Source organism: Haliotis cracherodii, unplaced genomic scaffold (genome assembly GCF_022045235.1).
Source record: "Haliotis cracherodii isolate W230 unplaced genomic scaffold, xgHalCrac1.p SCAF_6, whole genome shotgun sequence".
Classification (NCBI taxonomy): domain Eukaryota; kingdom Metazoa; phylum Mollusca; class Gastropoda; order Lepetellida; family Haliotidae; genus Haliotis; species Haliotis cracherodii.
The window spans coordinates 642,918-663,667 of NW_027266319.1; positions in this window are offsets into that span (position 1 = coordinate 642,918).

Below are 20,750 nucleotides of genomic sequence, written 5' to 3' on the forward strand. Positions count from 1 at the left end.
GCCACACACATGCATGCATGTCTCTATATAAGTGCAATAATCTTGGACGCCAGGTTAAATCAACGTTAAACCCAATTTCACCTCACCTCACTCCTCACACCAAAGGTATGCCAACTCTGGGCTGGCTTACCCCACCTGGGTACTCTGGCTTACCCCACCTGGGTACCCTGGCTTACCCCACCTGGGTACCCTGGCTTACCCCACCTGGGTACCCTGGCTTACCCCACCTGGGTACTCTGGCTTACCCCACCTGGGTACCCTGGCTTAACCCACCTGGGTACTCTGGGTTCGGAAAATTCCACCCCATCGCTCGTGTTGATGAGTAGTAAACTCACATGGTGACTTGCAAACACCAATAATTGTGAAATGTTAAAACAAGTTCAGGAAGGCCAACACAGGACCTATTTGAGGAAGTCCTCCACATCTCAACAGGATGAGATCTTCGACGTGTGACAAAGATACAGAGATGGTGACCTCTCCCCGACTCAGCTGCTAACACAGTGCTGTGTGGTACATAGACCAGTCTTGTGAAAAAGAATGTGGAAAAGATGACAATATGTTACAACTGAGATTAACTGTGAATAACTGGAAGACAGGACAATGACAATCAACTAAATCGCACACAACATAACATAATAAAGCATGTAAATGAAGCATATACACTACTACATAAATCGTTCTTATCGTTATTAAAAACGGTGCCGTTTTCGCCCGACGAATAGTAGCCGTTTTCGCCAAATGAGGTGGTGATTTTGTGAGGGAAATTGATGACATACGGAACTTTTTGATCGGGGATAGTGGTGTTAACGACAAAAAAATGATTTTATTTACAAACAGGCCGAAAACAGCAAAACTTCTAAAAAACAATATGACTAAGAAAAAACTGAACTGTTCAAGACTCATGTTTGAGGAAGTAGAATGGGCGGAGATGAAGGTAGAGGGCAGAACATACTTGGTACTGTTTGCCGTAAATAAGGACTCAGACCATAAAACGTTATTAATTTAACAGGTCAAATATTGCAGGAAGAGTACAAAATAGTATCTACTTGCCCTGCGGGACAAGTTGGGCGAAAGAAATGTTTCGAGCCCTGCGGGTACAATGACATGGTCTCTGGTGTAGATAATAATTAACATAAATTCACTGCTAAAGGGGCAAGAAGTAGCACGGACACCTCATGACAACAAGTTGTTATCCACTTCAGTTTCATGTTTCATGGTCTCCCAACTTCGAAATGCCAGTCAAAGCGCAACAATGACATTAGAAGCAACGAGGTCCCCAAGAAGTGGACACTGGATGGTCACTGAACACAAAACACTCCTTGTGTGTTTTGCACAACTAAATATCCCAAGATTGTGATTGGGGATATTTGAAGGTCAAGGCCACAATGACAAACGGTTCCTAAGTCAAAAGTAGATGGGTTATTCGGCAAACATGGTCCTGCTTGCAGGTACAAGCCTAACCTTGTCAGGGTAGATACTCCCATCCACAATACATCCACAATGCACCCACAAACATACCCACAATACATCCACAATACATCACAATACATCCACAATGCACCCACAAACATACCCACAATACATCCACAATACATCACAATACATCCACAATGCACCCACAAACATACCCACAATACATCCACAATGCACTCACAAACATACCCACAATACATCACAATATACCCACAATACATCCACAATACATCACAATACATCCACAATGCACCCACAAACATACCCACAATACATCCACAATGCACCCACAAACATACCCACAATACATCACAATATACCTACAATACATCCACAATACACCTATAATGCATCCCAATACATCCACAATACGCCCACAGCCCGTGTTAGCTACTGACTCCGTTAAAGGGACTGTGCTCCTTGATCTGGGGGTTATTTTATAGACAAGTCCAGACACTGTTGTTTGTTCCATTGGTGGAATCTAGACTTTGCATTTGTGAAAGTAATCATTAACCGCAACAGATATGTCATAAAAAGAGTTAGTAGACTAACGAAGGGTGTTTTCACGACTTGGATCCGACTGCCAATTTGCCCGTCCTGTTTCCCCTTAAGGGAGTCGAGACCCGCAATTGGACACTGCAGTGCAGCCCCCCTTTAACAGACGTGGATCACCGCGCCCCTTTAACACAAACACACTGCACATGCGCGCATCGATATCAAACATCGTGGTGAAGAAAGGGAGCCTGGAGGTGAGTCTGGAAGCATGTTGTTATTGACAGACTTACAAGAAAAATTAACCAGTTATCGGGTTATTGAATCCAATTTGTTTTTTATCGTACATCAGTTCAGCGCGGCAGAACAGCATGGGGATTTCTTTAAAACGTCAAGGGTATAAAACCAAACGTCGTATGTGGCTGCTGCTTGCAATGAAATATCAATATCCACGTCCAATCCGATGCCATTTATCTGTCGGGCCCCGACTCTGTATACGTTACAGCTAATGGCTGGTCTGGGTGACGCCCGCGGACAGGTCGGGGATGGAGGTGGGGGCTGGGGGTGGGGGCTGGGGGTGGGGGCTGGGGGTGGGGGTGGGGCGAAGGTGGTCTAGAGAATGGAGGAAGGAATTCTTGACAACACCTACTGTCAAGTGGACGAACTTTCAGGATAAATCACACGTACTCGCCATGCACGACTATCCGGGCGAGATTAAACTGATGGGTGAACCCTTTGTTCTGTCTAAACTTTATCTCAACCTCCAAGACCCCCATCTTTGTTTTAGAAAACTGGGTTGAACTAATTGCTGGTGAGGCGGAGGGCTCATGTTTCTGAACTGGCACATGTTAAACTGCAATGTTTGACTGTACGGATAAATGTCTCGCGAACATTGAAGATTTGTGACATACCACAGGGTGCAAAGGTCACCCCACAGAGACATATGATGCGAATAATGTCTGTCTTAAAAAAACAAAATCAAGATTCTTTGGCAAAATTAAGGATGAAGGTGAGAAGCCTGACAATTCGTCTGGAATTTTGGTTAGAAACAGAATATTTTGCTGCCACGGCAAGGCATTTTTTCTTCGAAATGGGTACCGAACCATTTTTTTCAGAATGTCCAGGGAAGAATTGGTTTTGTGCGTAAAACCTTAGGCAAAATATTTTTTACCACTATTTTAAAAATCTCAAGACGCGCTTTTTCCCAATGCAGCGCATCCAAAGCTTGTCAATCACAGGAATATGCTATTGGTACATCTTCCTCTTCCTGTAAGTCAGCACGGGACGCTCTAAGTTGTCGGCAAAGGTAAGCACACGCGTGAAAATTAGATTCACAAAATAATTACAAACTGTATCAAAACATTGCTAAGATGTCCCGCTGTGAGGTACTCTTCATATCATCCATGTGATATCGCCTATGATACCCGTATCAAATATCACCATCGAATAGGGGCGGTCGGGTAGCCTAGTGGTTAAAGCGTTCGCTCGTCACGCCGAAGACCTGGGTTCGATTCCCGACATGGGTACAATGTGTGAAGCCCATTTGTGGTGTCCCCCGCCGTGATATTGCTGGAATATTGCTAAAAGCGGCGTAAAACCATACTCACTCACTCACTCACCATCGAATAACCATTTCTTGTTGATTTCAATTTCAGCCACCACCAAACATAGGTGTATATTATTTTATTGAACAGCAGTTTGTCTTCAGGTGCAGTTTGGTGTCAGGTTGATATACGCACTAATATCATGTTCCCAAACCTATATACACAACGGCGAAAAAAAGGGATTTCAAGTTAACGTCACATAGTTGCACCGCCATGTTGCTTTCGTCAGTCCATGCAAGGGTCCCGCAGAAAGCCGCCACTAAACCAAGGGTATTCATGGCATAATTGTGTTGAACATTCCGAGTATCAATCTTACTTACATGTATGTCCTAGTCTGTCTTACAGACCCTGATACATTTATATCAACTACAGCCCATGCAAGTCTATAATGTTTGGCAAGTCTAGATTACTGCAGTATCAGGAAATGAAGAGAATCACTGGGCTCCCTTTTTATTAGATTTTTATTTTCTGTATGATATGTTCATTTCAGAGACTATATGTTAGTCTAATGTATGTCCCTTCGTCCATGTCTACGAACTTGTCTATGGATTTATTATTTACCTAATTCCATTCTCCAACAAACGCGTTACGTTACAGGGTTAAGAGTGTGTGGCTATGTCGTTACCTAAGCCTTAATCCTTTACATAACACACGACGTTAATGGGTGTGTAATTCACTGTGACGTTAGCCGGTACTCTATATGCTGTAACGCTCTGGGGGTGCGTATAACGTTGTACACACGCCCTTGCGTTGTCTGGCCCCCATAATGGCCACGTCAACACTGCTGGGTGCTAATTGGGTGTGACAGCTAGATTAACCACGAGACATCGGCCAGTTTGTTAAATGGCTTGTTGATGGCGAGGGCGCAAGTAGAAAGTCGGTTTGTTCTGGTGACGCACGATGCTGTGGAATCATGAATCACATTGATGTTGTTTCTGTCTTGAGATGGATGGAGCTATGTACAAATGTTGCATAAACATAGGACATTAAGCCAGTTCTGCAGAGGACCGATGACATCCATCTGTGACAGGCGAGGTCTGATTGTACCACCGCCTACACGTATACTGAATATACATATGTTATATAACTTCTTTAAAAATGCTGTTAGTGCTACATGCATGTTTATGTTAACTGGGGGCGGTGGGGTAGCCTCGTAGTTAAAGCGTTTGCTCGTCGCGCCGAAGATCCGGGTTCGATTCCCCACATTTGCAAACTGTGTGGTATTGTAGGAATATTGCTAAAAGCTGCGTAAAACCATACTTACTCACTCACTCACTTATGTTAACTGATTGTATGTATGCACGTCTACAACATTGCCTCTGTTTCGTAATGGAATGTTCGAAGCAAAAAATATATGTCTTCGTGTCCTGTCAGGATATATCACGGACCTAATCAACATATTGTTTTATTTAGGTCCGTGGAAATACTCACTTCATACACGATGTTCAATGTCTCTTGACTTAACGACATGTATCGTGTGCACCAAGTTGGAAATACTTACTTAAAATACGATAGAAGAAGAGACTTTATTGTACATAAACACCCACAGGGGGCAGCGTACAAAACATGAACAGGACTAGTTATAATGAAAAGTTATAAACACTGACATACACAATGGAATACACTATTGCTAGGGTTTAGGTCGAGGGAGTTGATGCAGATTTTCTTTGCACGAACATATGAAATATTTTGTGAATTCACATATATTCAGGGGGGGGGGGGGGGGGGGGGGGCAGTTTGACGGCAGTTTGCAAAAAAATCGGCAGAGATGGGGGAAGTGGGGAAGGGGGTCTGTAGTTTTCAAACATTTTTTCAATTGCTAATGTTAGGGCTGGGGACTGGGACGGGTAACTCGGGTACCCGGGTCGGGTGGGTACTGAGTAGGAAGGACCCGGGTACCTCCAGGACTACCCGGACCCGTGGTTAGTCACGTGATATATTGTTAAATGACAAAAAAATATCTAGAAGTCTATGGTAACACTACAAGTCACTAATGTTCACATTTCTTTCTGACTGTGCACCCATTCCTCCTGATGTTTCATATGGTTGAATAAAGACATAACTTAATTCAGCCTCAGTGTATGAATGACCAGATTGTCTAATACATGTATCTAAATACGTTTTTGGCAGGGCTATGCTAAAAAGGTTCCGTTCGGACATTTTGAGACATCTCCTGAGACCTACAGTGGGTACCCGGGTAGGGTCGGGTAATAGCGGGGTGGGTACCCAGGTAGTTAATTTGGACTCGTCCCAGCCCTAGTTAATGGATAAGAAAACGTACAACTGTATGGATAACAACTTCTGGTTTACTGCATAAGGCGACGTCTCGATGTAGATTCCTTATCGTGCTGGGGTGACAACAACCAAGTGATGAGAGGTTTATAGGATGCGTGACGTGCTGTGATAAGCAGCAGAGTAACATCGACAACAATTGTAATAGATTACAAGTAGGATACAGCTAACTGGATGAAGCCAAATGTATTCCGAATATTCATATATTCCTACATCGTTTAAAGCCTTTTTCAAAATGGCGATCTGTATGAGTGAGTGAGTGACTCGGGTTTAACGCCGCTTTTAACAGTATTCCAGTTATATCACGGCATGCCAGATTAATGTGGGAGGAAAGCCCGAAGTGATGCAGGTCTCAGACGTTTACCACTTTGGTGAAACCCACGAGCACTGGTTGGTGCTGACAAACCTAGAAACATAATCAGGCCGAAACGGGATTCCAACCCACAATCAAAGGATTCTGGCGTGTCCAAGGGACACAAGTCTACACAGTGAATTGCGGCGCCTGTTACGACGTATCAAAATGAATTATATTGAATGTTACATGTGAATGACTAAATTATTAAAACCAATATGCCGTGACCCATGTGTTTTATCATCTGTTACACAATGGATGTCGAAGCATAGTGTACAACCCAAGATGGCAGGAGTACCTAATTACCTGAAATCATGTTTGGTTTTCGGAAATTCACTTTTCTCGAAACCCTGAATAACTCAAACTTTTTTCCATGTCCCCACGTGTTCGACACAACGAGTTTTGACTGTTTTTTATGAGTTACTGATTTGCAAAATAATAATAATAATGTTCTTCATGCAAAAATCTCATTCCTCTCGTAAAACTGTAGGTTTGATGGAAGTAGTGAAATCATCACTCGCTCATCCTTTGAACAACCCTGTAGATTGCCCAATGGCGTCATGGTCATCAATTGTTTATCTCGAAACTCGTCAACAATAACTTGTGTATCTGTACACAATGGACCGGAGAGCAGAAGGTCCGGGGTTCGTTCCCCGACCGCGTCATACCAAAAGACGTTGAAAGATGGTACTTGTTGTTACCTTTCCTGGCGCTTGGCATTGACGGGCTGGTCGGCTCAGAGGCAGTATACTGTGTCTGAGTGGGGTGTTCATGCTAAACTGAGGCATGGTATCTCAACTTGCTAGCACTATAAAATCGGCATCAGTCCGGACGAGTACAAGCACCCCCCCACACACGTGCATTCGCTTCGCTATATAAGTGCAATAGTCTTTGACGCGACGTTATACCCCATTTCACCTCACCTCACCCGTACCCAATGAAATACCCCAACTCCCGGAGTAAGACGGTTACAGGACTGTTATCATATATACTCTTCCAAAATAGAAATATATTTCGCCATAAAAGCAAAATTAGCGGACCAAGAAGTGCAAAATGAAGAGTTTCAATGTGCTATAGTGCCAGTGACAAATTTCCTGGATCAAAATGATCACAACAAGGACATGCAAACCATTAGTCGGGAAACACGTACGATTCGGAAACAAACGCACCCAGTGCATTAACAAAAGGGACACGGAGCTGCACGTGCAACACTATGAACGGTGCAGGGTTTTGATTGCCTGGCATCTGCGTCAATCGAACAGTGACAGTTCAACAACATGCCAAGATTAACAGAATTGCAAAGAAACAACATCATAGGCCGCTTGCAGGCAAGGGAATCCCGATCAGCTGTAGCCAGGGTTTTCAATGTAGCCCCCAGCACCATCACAAGGCTATGGGGTCGGTTTCAACAGCATGGGTCAACACTTGATCGCCCATGATCGCTACATCCGACTGCGCTACCTACGTGAAAGGACCACTACAGCCACCTCAACCGCATCCCAGATACCCGGACTGCGCAGAATCTCCGACCAGACCGTACGAAACCGTTTAGAGCAAGAAATCCTGTTCGACGTCGTCAACAACGATTGCATTGTTGTTGTCAACACAGGGTATGGCCTCAATTGCGATGGGGAGATGTCTGGTTCAGCGACCAATCAAGATTTCTCCTCCGTCGAGGGGATGGAAGAGCATCGGTCTCCAGACACCCTGGAGAACGTTACGCCGGAAACTGCGTACAGGAAGTGGACAGATTTGGTGGGGGTAGCGTTATGATGTGGGCAGCTATCTCTCATCATGGCAGGACAGGTTTTGTCCATATCCAGAGCAATCTTACGGCTCAACGATACATCAACGAAATTCTCCTACCACACGTCCTCCCAATTGCAGGCAACAGCAACGGTGTATTCCAGCAGGACAACGCTCGACCGCATGCAGCACGGACCACAAGAGCCCGTCTACACAACAACGTTGATGTTCTCCTCTGGCCCCCAGATCCCCGGATTTGAACCCGATAGAGCACCTGTGGGATGAATTGGATAGACGGCTACGCCGACGTCAACCACAACCCCAGACGTTGCCGCAGTTGGCTTTTGCGTTGCAGGCCGAGTGGGATAGACTGTGATTCGCATACTCGTCTCTTCCATGGGCCGGAGATGTCAGGCCGCTATCGCGTCCAACGGAGAACATACCCGTTATTGATGGTAGCTGACCTTCACCTTGGACTTTTCCTATGTACCGATAACTGAGATGACTACATTCACCAAGTGTTCTCTCCACAGCATTTTGGCTCAATACCTTGTACGGTTCCTCGTATAAATGTATTTTCCTACCTCACACCAATCTGGCTTTGCATTACTTTGAATATTTTGAATATATAAACAAAGTGACATTACTTGGTTGCATCATTCATACCCCTGCCGTATCCGGTAATTTATTAATGACGATTTCACTTGAACGGCCCGTCCGGAATAACGAGGTTTCGCGATATTCAGATACACCTCTCTCTACCGGACCATGTGACAAATATTCTCTACTGACGAGTCCTCATCTACGAGTTCGTTAGTATTGAATATTAGTTACATGGTCATGAACTCTATTTAACAAGTCGGACACATCACTGTTTCAGGACCCGTGTAGATCCGGGTCAGAACAGGTCTTCAGCAACCCATGCTTGTCTCCCCCCGTGTAGATCCGGGTCAGAACAGGTCTTCAGCAACCCATGCTTGTCTCCCCCCGTGTAGATCCGGGTCAGAACAGGTCTTCAGCAACCCATGCTTGTCTCCCCCCGTGTAGATCCGGGTCAGAACAGGTCTTCAGCAACCCATGCTTGTCTCCCCCCGTGTAGATCCGGGTCAGAACAGGTCTTCAGCAACCCATGCTTGTCTCCTCCCGTGTAGATCCGGGTCAGAACAGGTCTTCAGCAACCCATGCTTGCCACAAGCCGCGACAATGCTTGTCGAAAGAGGCGACTAATGGGATCGGGTGGTCTGGCTTGCCGACTTGGTTGATGATTTTCCTCGTATCCCAAATGCGTGGATCGATGCTCATACCAATCACTGGATTGTCTGGTCCAGACTCGATTAATTACAGATCGTCATAGAGCTGGAATATTGCTGAGTGCATGGATAAACAACAAACAATGTTTCAATGATCTGGCAGCAGTCAATACACGCAGAAACCAACCCGTGCTCACATTAGAAAATAATCATGAATGCGGTAAAATAACATAGCGAATCACTAGGGGATCACTAGGGCGACACGGAGTAAGTGGGGAACTCAAAAATTCCTTTTCCGTGCGTTCACAATAAATGAAATTATTTCCCGCCCGTTGTCAGGATACACGACCTCCCACAATGACTTGTGGCGGGCGGGGAGCAGCCTTACTCCAAGGCTCTATTGAAAGAAAAGTCCATGGATGTGTTGTAATTCTATCTTCCTAAAAGGCAAGTCTAGATATGTGGCCAGTACACATAACTCCAGTCTCTTATAGGGACAACTGGTTCTTATTATTTTCAAATCTAGAAATTATGATTTAAACTAATAATTACTTGTGCAGTCTGGGCGGGGAGCAGATGCGTCCAGTCTAACAGGACTTTAGTTTTGTCTCTCTGTCACACCCCAGAGCAAACACTGACTACCATTCCACTGTCACCCCCTTCTCAACTCTCGGAAAGTAAGAGACTCGAGAGACCCTTGATATTCGAGAGTAATTGAATAGAATTAGTTCTATTTCACCTAATATAGAACTTAATATCGGGGATCACAGGTAGACAACACTGCTGATGAATGACAAGGGCGGATGTTTTTTAGAAGCGAGGGGTCTTAAATATCAAAATCCTCTGGCTACCCCGAAAGAATGAACGTCATGATTCTACACGCAGGACCCCATCTGTCTCTGTAACAAACACAACACAGATCCTAATGATAATACTGGCAATAGATATAATGATAACAATTATGATAATAATGGCCGTCATTACAACACACGAATAATATTTGTAGCTATTGAATAACACAGAAAAAAGTAAAAATTAATTTAGTTAAAATAGTTAAAAATTTATAATGATAATAATGATAAATGAAACTACACTTATAATTGTACGCTACATTACACTAATGGTGCAATAACAACGACGATAATAATTTAATAACAAAATACCGTTTTTATCACCGTCGTTATTGTTGGTTTGTTGTATTCATAATTATCTTTACGAAATTCAAGCTTCGATAAGTCAATCTTCCATTCCCCAGTGCATTTCATCTCCATTTGATTATGGCAAATACCCATGACCCACTCGCCACGTGTCGGAAGTGACGTCACATCTAATCTCTCTCATCATGAACTTGGCTCAGAATTTCTCTCGCTCGTGTGGGCATTTGTATTGGACAGTTATTTTCGGCCCAAAATATAATCTAAGTTGGCGAACGGGTCCCGGTATTGATCATAATAAAATGGAGATATGTAGTTCACTGCATAATCGAGGATGCAGCTATTCAAACGCTATCATATCGCACGTGTTCATAATTCCCTCACACCGTGTTCCTGGCGCGAGACGCATCCACGCACAATACAAATGTCAGCGCACTTGGAAATCATTGCATGCATTTTTGCTTGAATGGGACGGCGCGTTATTGTTTGGCCATCGAGGAAATGGCTCTGGCCAACACATTCCCACCGAACAAGCGTAACACTTCTCGCCAATATCTAAACCAGAATCTCAGTGTTCAAATTTCAGGCGTAACGTCTGTCAGAGAGCTTACTATTGGACGGGGAGGGGCGGCGGTCCAATGTTTCTAATCAGACAATGATTCAGCCTTGGGCGAGATACACACTCACCCAAATCCCTGGAAAAGCATGCATATTTCAAAGTTAAATGTCAAAATGTCAGTTTCAGAGATATCGAATTTCGCAATTGTAACCCGTTGTAAATGTATCCATATGTGGCATAAAAACGCTGGATATAAATACAGATTTGAGATGCCCACTCCCAGCCGGGTGAGATTTGATCTTAATTATTGTGTTTAATTGTAGCAAGGGTGCTGTTATCTGCGACACAATTACCGTATACTGACATGTTTACTGCTGCTGTAGTCGCTCTGAGACGCCGAGCGAGCATTGAAGGCATGCCCGACAGGCGATAACGGGTGCCGCCCGTAACTGCACGGCACATTCTACACTGACAGTTTTACAGCAGAGAAACCTGGAAAAAGCACTGGAATCGATGATTACCTTCTTATAACCTTCCGGTTGACAAAGCCCGCGGACGCCGCGAAAGAATAAAGATTTCTTGAAATGTCAGTGTCATGAAAGCTTTCACAACCCAAGTGTCACACACACAAGGCAGCGCCCAATATAATCCTTTCATGCCACAATGAAAAATGATAACGGTAAATCGTTTTTCTTCTCGTATCTCTGTCACATGAAACGGGGGAGGAAGATTTATGGCCTATCAGCAATATCACAGATGCAGCTTGTAAATAATCGGAAGTGAACGAATGAAACCAGTGGTTGACAGCATGAACTACGATTGCCGAAATGCGATGACACACTTCAGACAGGTCATGCAGTGTGATCCAGCGACCCACATGTCAGTCGGCTCTCACCACAATGATGTCGTGCTTGGAGACGTACTGGATTAACCACATGAACAGATTCCATTAATAAAGTAGACAAAGTTAGTCAATGAAAAAACATTTCTTTAAAATAATTACATTTTTTTTCTTCGAAAGAACCTTTGCTCTTCAGCTGTTTTCATATGGGGAATCAAGCAAACTAGACTTGGTTAGTTTGATCTAGACTTGCCAAGGCTTTTAGTGAAAAAATACCTTAAAAATATAAATTCCACAGTCATGGTGCAGTACTATTGAAAGAGATAAGAATACTTTTGTGGTATATACACCTACTAGAGTCTCGGTACAGAAACAAATTAAACACATTGTGCACATTCTAACATTTAAATTGAATTAAATAGTAATGTTAATAAAGAAACACAATATCAGAACGTCCTTAGACAGATGCATCCCCTTTCCTTGTAATACATAACCAATCCCTTAGGAGGAAGTGGTCTTCATCTCTTTACTCCTCTGTGTTCATTGCTGTGTGGAGATGTTGTTTGGACTGTGTTAACACTGAAACCGGTTTACTGAACCAACGCCCGAGCTGTCTACGACAGATTATGAACAGTCAGAAAGGAATGTGTTTTTTTCTCCAATCTCTAAATGTTATTTTCAAAACCAGTGCATTACCAAGACATTACATGAAGATAACGGTAGTGTAAATAAACAAATAAACACACCGACAAGACGACAGCGAAATTTCAACTCTCTGAAAACACCTCCTATAAATGGATTAAGACCACTCTCCGTCATCCTATATCGCATTTAAAAAGTAACCCCAAAATAATTTTTGATGTTGTTATCTGGAAGGGATAGACACGTTGTAACTCCATACGGTCCCACAACGCCCCCTCATGGCACGACGCGCGTGCAGTTTGACCCCCTGGGTCTAACGGGTTTCACAGCAACGTGCGCGTGCCAGGAGACGTGGGCTGTGTCTGTATCGTGATAAATTCCTTCAAGTTCCCACCTAGCCGCCCCCCCCCCCCCCCCCCTCCACCACAAGCCTGGTCCCCCATCTTCGCACAGCTGTACGCCAGATTACTTTTTGGGGTGTTGATGTTATAGAAATCTTATAGGGAAAACTAATAAACATCGTGTTTATTCAATTGTTCCTATTTGTACCAAGTCCTTGTGACTCAACCGACCGTATCCGGTAGTGTGACACCGTGACATTCTGGCGCTGGATAGACCAGAGATCTTCTTAATGACACCCTCCGGACACTCAGAGACGAGCAGGACCCTGGTAATCCAGACCTCTTTGACACCTCTCCTTGTGGGGAATCTGTAGCCTTGCTCCAAGGCTGTACTAAAATAAAGTCCATCGATGTGTAGTGATTCTATCCTCCTAATTGACAAGTCTAGATATGTGGACTCCAGTCTTTTATAGGGACAACTTGTACTTATTATTTACATAATCTAGAACTTACACTAATAATAATTGCCCTTGTGCAAGTCTAGGGATTCCTAGTACCTATATGCTTGTTTCCCTGAAGGGATTCCGGAGCGGGGTAGATCCCCTGTACCTATATGCTTGTTTCCCTGAAGGGATTCCGAGGCGGGGTAGATATGCAGTACCTTCATGCTTGTTTCCCTGAAGGGATTCCGAGGCAGGGTAGATCCCCAGTACCTATATGCTTGTTTCCCTGAAGGGATTCCGAGGCGGGGTAGATATGCAGTACCTTCATGCTTGTTTCCCTGAAGGGATTCCGGGGCGGGGTAGATCCCCTGTACCTATATGCTTGTTTCCCTGAAGGGATTCCGAGGCAGGGTAGATCCCCAGTACCTATATGCTTGTTTCCCTGAAGGGATTCCGAGGCGGGGTAGATCCCCAGTACCTATATGCTTGTTTCCCTGAAGGGATTCCGGGGCGGGGTAGATCCCCTGTACCTATATGCTTGTTTCCCTGAAGGGATTCCGAGGCGGGATATATCCCCAGTACCTATATGCTTGTTTCCCTGAAGGGATTCCGGGGCGGGGTAGATCCCCTGTACCTATATGCTTGTTTCCCTGAAGGGATTCCGAGGCGGGGTAGATCCCCTGTACCTATATGCTTGTTTCCCTGAAGGGATTCCGAGGCGGGATAGATCCCCTGTACCTATATGCTTGTTTCCCTGAAGGGATTCCGAGGCGGGATAGATCCCCTGTACCTATATGCTTGTTTCCCTGAAGGGATTCCGAGGCAGGGTAGATCCCCAGTACCTATATGCTTGTTTCCCTGAAGGGATTCCGGGGCAGGGTAGATCCCCTGTACCTATATGCTTGTTTCCCTGAAGGGATTCCGAGGCGGGGTAGATCCCCTGTACCTATATGCTTGTTTCCCTGAAGGGATTCCGAGGCGGGGTAGATCCCCAGTACCTATATGCTTGTTTCCCTGAAGGGATTCCGAGGCAGGGTAGATCCCCAGTACCTTCATGCTTGTTTCCCTGAAGGGATTCCGGGGCGGGATAGATCCCCTGTACCTATATGCTTGTTGTAAGACTACACCGATGTGTGCCCTGTCTGACTGTGACGTCATGCTCCGATGGCATGAATCGTCACTTTTTACTTACAGTCACTGATTTGCCAGACGCGATTATGTGCGGACCTTGCACATGCACTTGCACAAGTCTCTGAGGCGGTAATTATTATCTTAAATCATAATTTCTAGATTATATAAATAATAAGAACAAGGAGACTGGAGTCCTTGTTCTGTCCACATTGTTGACTTGCCTATTAGGAGGATAGAATCACTACACACTATCCTGGACTTTTCTTTCAGTACAGCCTTGGAGCAAGGCTAGGACCTCTGTGAAGTAACCAGAATAGTGCTGAAACAACACCCCCACACGAACACATCTAAACACAACAAACAGTCGTTAAAATAGGATCATGTTCGATGAAAACGCATTCTTTACAAGTAAAGCCAATTTAACCATGAAGTACTTGTAAATTAAAACCGGCTTTCATTTTGTGTGATATCAATGGGGTGTGGGTGGCGTCGGAGTTGGATTCGCAGGTTTTAAGACAATAATAAAATTGTGGTGTTGATTTAAAAAAACACACCAAAAAACTTGTTTGTCTGCAAGTAGTGGCAGAGAAGAAAATCACATCTTCTAACAGAAATGGTTCGTCTCGGTCCCTTAGAGAGATGTGTCGTCAACTGTCGTAAAGAGTGCCGCTGTCACTGGCAGTAGCACACCGTCGGTTGGTTTCGGTGTGCATGCCGTCCTGATGTTCACGGAAACCTATGGTCTGGGTTCGAATCCCGGTTCGCCTCGATTCAGTTACTGGGTTTGCCAGCACCATACCCGTGCCGTGGGTTTCACCGAAGTGGTAAACGTCTGAGACCTGCATCACTTCGGGTTTTCATCCCACATTAAGCTGACACGCCGTGATATGACTGGAATACTGTTAAGAGCGGCTTTAAACCCAACTCACTCATTCCTGCAGATCTCGGGGATGGGCCGGAGTGAAGATATTCTCTTCCGGACATGCAGTCAAAGAAACTCTTCAAGGTTTTACACAACCCTGATTAATTCAATACTAATGTGTCAAAGTAATCGTAAACACAGTTTTTTTTACTTCGTTCTAGGAGATGCACAGGTGTTCCTAGGAATGTTGAAATAGTCCTACAGTGCTTTCGTCATTGATAGATAGCAGTCTCGGGGAAAACTTATGAACGTTAGAATGTGTGATTCAGAGACTTGCGTTATTTATATGGAATAGGACATGGAAATGAATAAAGGATCATATTCTGTATGGTTTTTCACAATATTATAAACTGAATTACATTCCGCATATATGTCGCCACACGTTTTAGAGTCAACCGAAAGCATTACCGCAGTAAATGGGGTTTTACGAAATTGTGGACGGTTTATCCCAGTTCTGGTTGTATCCCAGGTCAGGTCGCTACACTGGTCCCTCGACAAATGGCCGTATGTCGAGTAAACTTCACATTAAAACATTGAATATGCCATGCACTATCACTACTCCCGACCTGAGTAGTTCGCATCTATCTCAAGTCTGTGATTCAGTGAAACCTCAATAACTCGGACACCCCTCACTCCGGACCTCGATAAATCCGCACACCCCACACTCCGGGCACCTCACACCACGGACCTCGACAATCCAGGTGCTGTCCCGAAACGTCAACACATGTACTCACAGGGACATTACTCCGTACTCCGTTCGAAATCCAGGAAACGTGATAATACTGTCAAATCCACTTGGAAAGATACCGTCCGGATTAAAGAGGTCCCACTGTATTACCTGATGAAATGTTACGCGGAGAGCTCCCTCAGAGCTTGTCAACATAATTCAATTACAATTTGAAATATTTAATTACGTTGATTGACAAGCCTTATCTACACGGTGGCATGGATTACCAATTATTGGTCAGGACATTGGTGCCGTGTGGCACCGTAATGATCCTGATAATGTGAGGAGGGCGTCCCGGGGGACTCGTCTCAGATGTGTGGGGAGAAGCTCGGGGTTTGTAACGCGCTACACAGGGGGCGAAGTGTTCCCTCAACTCTCCACACCATCACGATGGACATATTTGGTGGGCGAATACCTCCCTCTATTGGTTCATCACCATCCGAGCGACGTCGTCAACACCATGGGTTCAATCTGATTTATGGAACCCAACTATCTCCTATTACTCCCAAGTAGATGGCTGTTCCAACGCGCAGGCCACAGGGTAGACTTGCCCATGTGTCTTAGGCAATAATTATTAGTTCATATCATTATGACTGTGTTGATCATGTAAGTAAGAACTAGTTGTCCCTATAAGAGACTGGATTCCTATCCACATATCTAGACTTGCCTACTGGAAGGATAGACTTACTACACATGCATGGACCTTTCTTTCAGTACAGCCTTGAAGCAAGGCTAGCCGACGGCCTACCCATCACCAGTAGATTATCTGACAACAAGCCTGTAACATATATTCTAGTCACTCTTAAGGCAATATAACCACCCCACCACATTTCCCAGCTCTAGCCCTCTACTACTCCCGGGGTAAGGAGACATGTCATATTAAACCATGTAAGTAAAGTATAGCACACGTGTAGAAGGTGCTCACATACATACTTGTCCCTCCTAAAGGCCATGCAGTGTATATATGATACAACCAAACAACCATTCCACCACTTTTCTCAGCTCTTGCTCCCTAATACTCGAGGACTCCTTTGGAGGATTATTCTCATTAAACCATACCTGACCCGGAAGTGACTCCCTCCCCGACCCGGAAATGACTCTAACCACCCCGCGGCTGAGATCCCTCGGGCTTGGTGTGGGTACATCTACAATGACAGTGGGCATGGCGGAAACGATTTCCGGTCACTGATGCCGTCATGATAATCACCAACTTTTCTGTGAATCAAACCACGGCGAGGCGACATATGTACTCCGAGGGTGGAGGCCAGGGGGCACCGGACAAACACGTCCTAAGTGCGTAATGGGCTATAACACTGTCATAGCGACTGATTTATGACTACCATTGTCTGCAGTACATTTGACTTCAAGGGCAATTTACCCTGTAGCCATGTCTCCATAACTTAATTGTCATTACGTTTTAGGCGCTAATCCCCGTTGTTAATCCTCACCAACATTTCATTGTATTTTGACTGTCAGTCAGCCTGGACTACCATATCACTTCCCTTTAACTACTGCTTTTTTATAGTATGGCATTTATTGCCCTAATTGATCATCCCATGAACTGTGTTTGTTAATCACGCCCATATGTCCAAAGCAACGTCGTTGTCTCTTTGTCTGTCCATTGTTGTTCATTACTATATATGTGCTACCATTACACAGTTACTAGGGTGTTAGTCAGGCTTGGTATTCCGAGTGCTGGCATAGGGACGACCTTGAGCAGGATATGCTGCTCGTGGGAAACGCCCTGAGGTGAGCTGGAGATCCGCTCACCTCTTGTACGCCTGAGCTGGAAAGTCTGCTCATTGCTGTGTTTGTGTTGTCAGAGCAGGTATTCCGCTCATTGTGCAATTGTTGTTTATTGTTTACATGTTGTGCATAAAGCGTTCCGGGACAGTGATGTCGATTTTGTCCTTTATTCCCCCAAGAGCTAATTCCCTGTCAACATGCGCGTTGACAACTGGTGTTAGAATCCGGCTGGAGTAACTTTTGAGCTTACTCCCGATCCCGTAACCTCTCTGTATGCCTACCACCCTGAAGAACAATCATCAACTCGAGCCATGAAGAAACAAGATTGAAGAAAACAACAGGAATCTCTCCGAATCTCTCAAGATTTCGTTCATACACAGGACCAAGGAAGTATAAACGCCTATCCTGCAGTGATCCTGACCACAGCCATCATGATGCAGATCATACAGAAACCGCCTCACGGGCACCTACAAGATGGACACTGTGTACAAGATGTCTCATTAGGACTTACTAATTTGTGTTTACTTACATGGACTCAATCAAGGATATATATTGTGTGACTGTTGAATAGTGCAACCAGGTATGTTTAATCAAAGCCAGTATATTAATGCCAAAATGTGTCTTTCCAAAATTCAGTTTTGTATGTGTGCAATATACTCCAAATTACATCTTTAGTCAGCTAGATCTTTGAAGTTATTGTGTAGGGAATCTTTGAAATGTCTCCAGGCCACGCCAGACATATAGTTGCAGCTAGGGCCCAGACAAACCTAAGCTGTAGGGTTATCGAGTCACACCTCTAAGCTCGACTCGTAATTTCAAAGATCTAAACGACAAAATTTGTCACTTGTTACAAGTAATTAATGTGCACAGTTTGGTACAAAATTGAATGTATTGTCTAGGACTTTGAATTCAGATTAGGGATATTCTTGTGTGAGCCACCCCTACACATATGTTTATTGTATGTCAGTATTAAGTAATTAACAGCACAGCAGTATTCAGCATTTCAGAATTTTGATGTCGGAATTAAGGATTTTATTTCTTGGGCATCGCACCCACAATATCTGGGCAAGCTCCGTCAAAGACACGGGAAGAGCACCCATTGTACTTAAAAGGGCAATAGTACCCACAAGTACCGTTTGAGTCACGCGGTAAAGCTAGACTCCTGGTTTCAAATTTCTTTATGCAAAATATTTGCTGAGATGTTTAATTTGTGCTTTTTATGACATTACTCATTATCATTATTCGGTACTGAGTCGCACCGCCAAGCCAGACTCCTGAATTCAAAGAACCTTCAGTGGTATATTTATTGAATCTGTGAAAAGCAGTAATTACCTTGTAGTGAAATTGCACATTATAAAGATCACTTGGTTAGTTTTCAAACTGGCACTAATTCAAATTGGCTAGATGATCACTTTCATACCGTCATTGCATAGATATATTTGTTGCATAAGGATTTCATATAACTGATTTTAATCACAATTGCATGGTTGTTTTCCTCGGTGAAAAAGTTCACACATATCAATTTGGACTTGTCAAAGCTTGGGGTCCAAGCTTCACGGAACGGAGGGAAGTTGTCATAGCGACTGATTTATGACTACCATTGTCTGCAGTACATTTGACTTCAAGGGCAATTTACCCTGTAGCCATGTCTCCATAACTTAATTGTCATTACGTTTTAGGCGCTAATCCCCGTTGTTAATCCTCACCAACATTTCATTGTATTTTGACTGTCAGTCAGCCTGGACTACCATATCACTTCCCTTTAACTACTGCTTTTTTATAGTATGGCATTTATTGCCCTAATTGATCATCCCATGAACTGTGTTTGTTAATCACGCCCATATGTCCAAAGCAACGTCGTTGTCTCTTTGTCTGTCCATTGTTGTTCATTACTATATATGTGCTACCATTACACAGTTACTAGGGTGTTAGTCAGGCTTGGTATTCCGAGTGCTGGCATAGGGACGACCTTGAGCAGGATATGCTGCTCGTGGGAAACGCCCTGAGGTGAGCTGGAGATCCGCTCACCTCTTGTACGCCTGAGCTGGAAAGTCTGCTCATTGCTGTGTTTGTGTTGTCAGAGCAGGTATTCCGCTCATTGTGCAATTGTTGTTTATTGTTTACATGTTGTGCATACAGCGTTCCGGGACAGTGATGTCGATTTTGTCCTTTATTCCCCCAAGAGCTAATTCCCTGTCAACATGCGCGTTGACAACACCACAAAAGAAGGATGGGAAGGTACATATTTCCGTTCCCGAGTACTCCTAAACACACAGTATATTTAATCATCATCGTCGTCGTTGTCGTCGTCACCGTCGTCGTCTTCATCTCATCTGCCCATGGGGGCGGTGGGGTAGCCTAGTGGTCATGGCGTTCGCTCGTCACCCCGAAGACCCGGGTTCGATTCCCCACGTGGTATTGCTGACATAATGCCAATGTGTAAAACCACACTCACTCACTCACTCACCCACTCACTGTCCGTGTAGGAGTGAGAAGCTGATTTTATTGCAGCTTCTATGAGTATCAGATTACCGTGGACAGCCCCCTGTGACACACGTGTTTACCTCAGGGTCAGCTACGAGAACAGACATACTGAAGGAAGACCAATCGGGATAAATATACAACTGGGATTCGACCTTAAACAGCGGATCCAGGCAGCTGACGGGGAACAACGCCACAAGGCGAGTTTCACTCCGGAACGTACTGTTTCTGTTGAAATTGGATAACACATTTCTGTATAACAGATTCACAGAAGTCAAAAAGTGGAATTTCCAGACTAACGGTTTCCGTACTAACGGTTTCTGTACCATCGGTATTTCGCTGTGTAAGGTTTCCTCGTGTAAGAAACAGTCGTTGATTATAAGTTAACACAACTGTTATGACAAAAAAAGTGTGAAGACGTTAGCTCCTCGTGGGTTTATATCTTAATAGTAACTTATCTGTACCGGAATAGTTAAAATGGAAAGTTCAAGCTGTGACCTTGACCTTAACTACCGTGAGACGTTGCGACTGACCTTCAGTTATTGTTCATTGTA